Source organism: Triticum aestivum, chromosome 3D, assembly GCF_018294505.1.
Source record: "Triticum aestivum cultivar Chinese Spring chromosome 3D, IWGSC CS RefSeq v2.1, whole genome shotgun sequence".
Taxonomy (NCBI): domain Eukaryota; kingdom Viridiplantae; phylum Streptophyta; class Magnoliopsida; order Poales; family Poaceae; genus Triticum; species Triticum aestivum.
The window spans coordinates 71,863,516-71,871,492 of record NC_057802.1 but is presented as its reverse complement, the minus strand read 5'-3'; positions in this window follow the sequence as shown (position 1 = coordinate 71,871,492).

Here is a 7,977-nt window from a genome sequence, read left to right as displayed (position 1 = left end):
AAGGGGGAGGAGGAGGCGCCCTAGGGTTTCCCTAGGGAAGGGGCAGCACCCACAGGGGAAACTGTAGATGGGTTTGGGCGCCCCCCACCCCTAGGAAACTTGGCCCCCAAGCCGGGAGGGGCGGCTGCCCTAGGGGAGGTGTCCCCACCTTTCTAGGTTACTTGAGATTGGGAGGGAGGGGTGCACAGCCCCTTAGTGGGCTGATGTGCCCCCTCCCCTTGGCCCATAAGGCCCCCAACGCTTGCCGGGCCTCCGAAACTCCTTTTGGTCACGCTGGTCGTCACCTGGTACTCCCAGAACAATTCTGGACTCCAATACCCCTCGTCCAATATATCGATCTTCACCTCCGGACCATTCCGGAGTTCCTCGTCACGTCCGGGATCTCATCCGGGACTCCGAACAACCTTCGGTAACCACATACTATTCCCATTACAACTCTAGCGTTATCCAACCTTAAGTGTGTAGACCCTACGGGTTCAGGAACCATGCAGACATGACCGAGATGCCTCTCCGACCAATAACCAATAGCGGGATCTGGATACCCATATTGGCTCCCACATGTTCCACAATGATCTCATCGGATGAACCACAATGTCGGGGATTCAATCAATCCCGTATACAATTCCCTTTGTCCATCGGTATGTTACTTGCCCGAGATTCGATCGTCGGTATCCCCATACCTCGTTCAATCTCGTTACCGGCAAGTCTCTTTACTCGTTCCGTAACACTTGATCCCTTGACTAACTCCTTTATTCACATTGAGCTCATTATGATGATGCATTACCGAGTGGGCCCAGAGATACCTCTCCGTCATACGGAGTGACAAATCCCAGTCTCGATTCGTGCCAACCCAACAGACAATTTCGGAGATACCTGTAGTGCACCTTTATAGTCACCCAGTTACGTTGTGACGTTTGATACACCCAAAGCATTCCTACGGCATCCGGGAGTTGCACAATCTCATGGTCTAAGGAAATGATACTTGACATTAGAAAATCTCTAGCAAACGAACTACACAATCTTGTGCTATGCTTAGGATTGGGTCTTGTCCATCACATCATTCTCCTAATGATGTGACCCCGTTATCAACGACATCCAATGTCCATGGTTAGGAAACCATAACCATCTATTGACCAACGAGCTAGTCAATTAGAGGCTCACTAGGGACATGTTGTGGTCCATGTATTCACACATGTATTACGGTTTTCGGTTAATACAATTATAGCATGAACAATAGACAATTATCATGAACAAGGAAATATAATAATAACCATTTTATTATTGCCTCTAGGGCATATTTCCAAAAAATAAGGAGTGACAAGACCCTAAGCTTGGGGATGCCCAAGGCACCCTCTAGGTTATATTAAAGGAATATCCAAGCAACTAAGCTTGGGGATGCCCCGGTAGGCATCCCCTCTTTTTTTCTCCAACATTATCGGTAACCTCACTTAGAGCTACGTTTTCATTCATCACATCATATGTGTTTTGCTTGGAGCGTCAATTTATTTTGTTAGGATTTTCTTGCTGTTATTTAGAATAATGTTTTCCATATTTTATTTCAATAAAAGTGGCAATGACAGCCTTTACTATGCTTATTTTGCAAGTCTACATGTTGCTGTTTGAAAACAGAAAGTTTACCGTTATTGCGAAAATTCCCTAGAAAAGTCAGAATGTGATAAAATGTTGAAACTTTTTGCAAAATAAGCTCTGATAAATTTTCTACAGTGTGGTAAATTTTCATAATGTTTTGAGTTGAATAAGTATTGATACTCTTGCATTCTTTACAGATTGTACTGTTTTTGGCAGATTGTTGTTATGTTTGCATATGTTTGCTTGTTTAATGATTCTATTTGAGGATAGGAGTGTTAAATATGCAGAGACATTTAGTAGGGAATGTTGAATAATATTTTTAGTGATTTGCTACAATAGAGAATGATAAGTTTTTTGCATTGGTTTATACTAACTTATCTCACGAGTTCTTGTTGAGTTTTGTGTGGATGAAGGTTTTGTGATTTAGGAAAACCGCGATATGAGAAGAATTAAGGAGACACAAAAGCTCAAGCTTGGGGATGCCCAAGGCACCCCAAGATAATATTTCAAGAAGTCTCAAGCATCTAAGCTTGGGGATGCTCCGATAGGCATCCCACCTATCTTCATCAACAATTATCGGTTGAGCCTAAGTTTTTGCTTCTTCACATGAGTTGTGCTATTCTTAGAATGTCATTTTATTTTCATTTTGCTTGTTGTTTTAATAAAATACTTAGACCTGAAAGTTTTAAAATAAAACAGAGTCCTCAAATAGTTGCCAGGGAGGCTAAGTAAGCGGCATTCACATCCCGTCAACGAAGCTCTTTTCTTTGGAATTACTCTAGTGCTTCACTTATATATTTTTGAGCACGGTGTGCTTTAGTATTTTTGAATAAATTCTCTCTTTCTTCACTTAAATTAATTTGAGAGAAAGAAATATTATGCTCATGATCTTCATTTATATATTTTTGGAGTAGCTTGTCATTTACTCTTGTGCTTCACTTATATCCTATGAGTAAATTGTTGAATAAATTGAATGTCATGAAGTTGAAATCATATCATGCCTAGTGGTAGCTTCACATTTGGTTTAGAAATTGAATCTTTTGAGGCCTGACAATCACAATATTGGTCATACAAGCAATTCACGAATAATTAGTATAAGGAGTTCAAATTGAATCTTTTGAGGCTAGTGGTAGCTTCACATTGAATCTTTTGAGGCTTGACAATCACAATATTGGTCATATCATGCCCAGGTAGGTTGTGCCCACCTCGGCGGCCTCCTACACCCCCTCTTTACCCTATAAATTCCCAAATATTCTGAAAACCCTCGGGGTTAACCTAGATCAGAAGTTCCGCTGCCGCAAGGCTCTATAGCCACCGAAAACCAATCTAGAACCCGTTCCGGCACCCTTCCGGAGGGGGGAATCATCTCCGGTGGCCATCTTCATCATCCCGGCAGCCACCACGATGAGGAGGGAGTAGTCCACCCTCGGGGCTGAGGGTTTGTACCAGTAGCTATGTGTTTAATCTCTCTCTCTCTCGTGTTCTTGAGATGTCACGATCTTGATGTATCGCGGGCTTTGTTAATATAGTCGGATCATATGGTGTTTTCCCCTCTCTATCTTGTTGTGAATTGAGTTTTTCCCTTTGAGATTTTGTTATATCGGATTGAATACTTTAATGGATTTGAGGACACTTAATATATGTCTTGCAATTGAATACTCGTGGTGACAATGGGGTATCGTATTGATTCACTTGATATATGTTTTGGCACTCAACTCGCAGATTCCTGAGGTGACATTGGGGTAATCTATACATAGGGGTTGATGCATGTTCTTGTCTTTGTTTCTCGGGTAGAAATCTTGGGGCACTCTTTGAAGTTCTTTGTGTTGGATTGAGTATTATGAATATGAATTTGCTTTGGTGTTATTTTAGTATGAACTCTAGGATAGATCGAACGGAAAGAATAGCTTTGTGTTATTTTAGTACGAACTCTTGAATAGATCGAACGGAAAGAATAGCTTTGAGGTGGTTTCGTACCCTACAAACAATTTATTCTTATGTTCTCCGCTAGATAGGAACTTTGGAGTGATTCTTCATCGCACTTTGAGGGGTGGTTATATGATCCAATTATATTAGCATTGTTGAGAGGTTGCACTAGCGAAAGTACGGACCCTAGGCCTCATTTTCAAGCATTGAAATACCGTTTTTGTGCCCGTTTACTATTTGCTACCTTGCTGTTTTTATTTATTCAGATTATAAAAATATATTCCTACCATCAATATTACACTTTTATCACCATCTCTTTGCCGAACTAGTGCACCTATACAATTTGCCATTGTATTGGGTGTGTTGGGGACACAAGAGATTTCTTGTATTTGGTTGCAGGGTCATTTGAGAGAGACCATCTTCATCCTACACCTCTCACGGATTGATAAACCTTAGGTCATCCACTTGAGGGAAAATTGCTACTGTCCTACAAAACTCTGCGCTTGGAGGCCCAACATGTGTCTACAAGAATAAAGTTGCGTAGTAGACATCACTATGCTTCCCTTGAGTGTTGCTTCGGTTCAATTCGTCAACGGCATGGTGTCGCTTTTCACAAAGTTCTGACAATCGATCGACTCTGGCTGTCGACGATCTGCTAACAGTTCCTTGGGCTTCACCATAGTTGAGAATTGTGAACCATCGCGTACACAAGAGGGTGCCGAAGATGGAAGATCTTCTAGGGGGTCACGCGTATTGATGAAGTTTAGTGTGGGACAGAGATTTTTAATTAAGTCTCTTGTTTCATGCACCCCAAAACTTAATCTAGAATCAAGAATCATCGCCTATGTTGTGGACATAGGTAGCTAGTATTAATTGATGAAACTGGTTAACAACGTAACTAAAATTTTGCCAAAAACCGATTAGAGGACGTCTAACTTGGTTTTGCAGGGTATGCATGTGATGTGGTATAGCCTTCGTTATGATAACGAGTTTATGTATGAGATGGTTATATGTTGTAATGTTAAGTGGCATGTGCATCACGTCATGATGGCTGGAGCCACGAGATTGCCACGTTAATGTAAATTTCTTAGAGATAGCCTACAAGATACAGGTGACGATGGCTACCGTACACAGAGGACCTCAACAAGGAGAAGGTGTACATGGCGCGGGACGAAGAGCTATATTTCCATGCCACGGCGGAATTTCTAAATTTGGTGCCACGACAACGTTTTTTGAAACGGTCGCCACGACAACATTTTCTGAAATTGCTGCCATGGCATCATTTTTTAAACTATTGCCACGACAACGAAATATTGTCCGTCACGCCGCTTCAACTGAAGATTGAATATGATCACAGAGATTCCCGACGCCCAGGGCTATACCATATCATGCTTTTATGAACTGTCTGAGATGTTTATCCCTTTGTTGTTTGCAACCTTTGATTGCGCAGTAGTCCATTATTAGGATGATCTCTCAGAGTAAATATCAAGTTAAAAGGTGCTCTTATCAGTGTTGCAACCGTCTATAAGACTATACCACGTGGACTTTTGAAGCACTACATGCTACCGTGAGTACAAACGAGAAGTGACGTGTAAGGCGGATGAGGTACGACTTCACAAAAGAAACACTCGATTGTCTTGAAATTCTAGCAGAAAAGTTCTGAGCTCAGAGCACAAAGCATCTAAAGATGAACAAGATTCATATGGAGATATGATTGGCAAAAGATTGCCTACCGGTTGTAATCCACATCTTATGAGATGCTACCATCCATGAATGTGAATGAGGTCGGGATCTTGAGACACTCACTATCAATTACGAGAGATATTGATTTGAGTGGGAGTGCACTTTATATTGTTAATTTTTAAATAACTTAGTGCAAGGTTAAAATTATGAAAATGTCTAAATAAAATTTTGTGTCTATCGTTGTAGATCAATGGCTCACAATATGTTCAACTTAGCCCCTATGTTAGAGAAAGAAAAGTTGGTTGCTGATGGTGGAAACTATGCGAATTGGATGCGGAACCTGAGATTTGTTATCAGAAGTTCTAAGAAGGAGTATGTGCTGGATCAGCCCCTAGGTGATGCTCTTGGAAAGGATGCAACACCAGACAAAGTTGCTTCTTACGCTGCTCGTAGTGATGACTATGATTCAGTCCAGTGCCTCATGTTAACTTGCATGGATCCTGAACTACAGAAGCGTTTTGAATGATCCACTACTCAATTCATAATTGGATCACTAGAAGTTTTGTACAAGAAACAGGCAAGGACCAAACGTTTTGAATTAACCAAGGCCTTGATTGAATGCAAAATGAAAGAGGGTTCCTCAATGAGTGAGCATATAGTGAAGCTTGCTGGCTATTTTGATATACTGGCTTCTCTAGTTTTTGGAATTTCGCCAACACTCGGTACAGATATTGTGCTTGCTTCATTGCCCCCATCTTACGATGGCTTTATCATGAATTGCAACATGAATGGAATGGAGGAAAGTGCAAATGAGTTGTTTGCTATGCTCAAAACTGCGGAAGCTAGAATGTAGAAGAACAACATAGTGTTGATGGTCAACAAAACAAGCAGTTTCAAGAAGAAGGGCAATTTCAAGAAGAAGAAATCTACTGAAGCCGGTCAGACTAAGTCTCAAAAGAAGAGCAAGGGCGGAGCCTCTAAAGAGATTGAATGTTTCTACTGCAAAGCAGAAGGGACACTGGAAGCGTAGCTGCAAGAAATATTTGATAGATAAGAAAAACGGTTCTTCTGGTGAAGGTATAATAGTTATACTAAGTTAATGTTATTCTACTTGTAAATTTCTGTGTCATAGGTATTTGATACTAATCGGTTGCTCCTGTTTTGCAAACCGATACAGGGACTAGAAAGCACACAAGGCCGAATCCTGCTAGGGGAGGGAGTGGGACTCCTCCCCTAGGCCGGTGCACCAAGGGGGACTCTTTCCCCCTTGGTGTCTGCCCTCTCCCTCCCCTCCAACCTATATATACTAGAGGATTTTGTCTCTTGAGACACGTAGTTTTTGGAGCCTCCTCTAGTTCTTCTAGCTCATGTTCTAGTTGGTCCTAGTTGACTAATTAGAGTTTGGCTAATCCTCTTGTCCTCATAATTAGAAGCCTAGTGTGGTTCTAATATCCTCTCTCTAATTCTCTGGCGACGATTAGCTCTGGACGACGAAGCACTGCCAGATCATGAAGTTTGCACGCTTGCAACCAAGTAGAGAGGCTGTGCTTTTGGTCTTCGGTTCGAGGGATCGTTCGTGGGCAATACGAGGGATCATTCATCAACGGTTCGAGGGACTCCAAGTTTGATCTACACCGACACATTCTTCTTCCGCTACAACTCGGTGACGGTAACGATCGTGATCCCAACCCGCAATGCATCTTCATATTGATCTTGGGTGATCGTAGGTGCGATTTTTTTCTACTATGTTCCCAAACAACACCGTTCTTGTTGGTTCGCTCCGCCGTCCAAGCCACAATCCAGAGTAGAATCCAGCCACATTTGAAGAGTTTGTTCAAATGCATGAACAAATTCGGCATCAAGCCAACTGGAGAAAGATTTGATTGAGCATCTCTGGACGACTAAAGGAGACAACTAGTACCTATGTGCTAGTTAAATTCAAGTTTGAACTATTACAATTTGAATACTTTGTTGGATTGTTAGAATTAGTTCTACATTTGAACATTTTTTAGCCAAACTGGAACTAGATATGAAACTATTTTGAGCATGTGGACTTTAAAATTTTGGTGGCGGACGTATGCGGCTAGCTTTGGACGGCCGTCTCCCATTAGTGTCCGCTAACTGACGGGTCTGTCTGCGAATGGATGCGGTGTCCGGTTTGCATGGCAGCGTTGAAGATTCCCTAAGAGCTTTCTCAGTGTCACACGTTGTACTCGTGCTAAGCATATGCCACATAGGCAAAAAAAAATCTGACGTGGCAAGGTCTTTAAGAGGAGATAGAGGAGTTTGGTGAACCCAGGAAGAACCAATGCCAAGCACGCGGACCTATATAAAACACTTAAAAATAAATTTGCCCATGCATGAAATTGTTTAGTTGTTAAATAATCAAATTAAGGAAGCTCAGCAACAACACAATAAGCACCTATGTATTGTGGACTTTACTAAATTTGTAATGCATCTAGCACCCCATCTAAGCATTCATGCATTGGAACAAGCCTAAAGGCATCTTTAAAACAGACCTCAAACCTCCACTATATGTCCGGACCACTTTTATCATCTAACGAAGACATGTATATGTCCGCTTAGCAGTATGAACGTACAAATTCCGGTTTCTTAGAGACAAACGTGAGGGTTTTGCTGGAGTCCGAGCATCCACTTTGATCAACCAAAAGCCTCAGCGTTGTCCTCATTTTCTCTCTCTCTCTCTTTCTCTCTCTCTCTCTCTCTTCACCTGCATGGTTCGCCTCTCATCTCTCTACTCTCAATCGGACAACACAC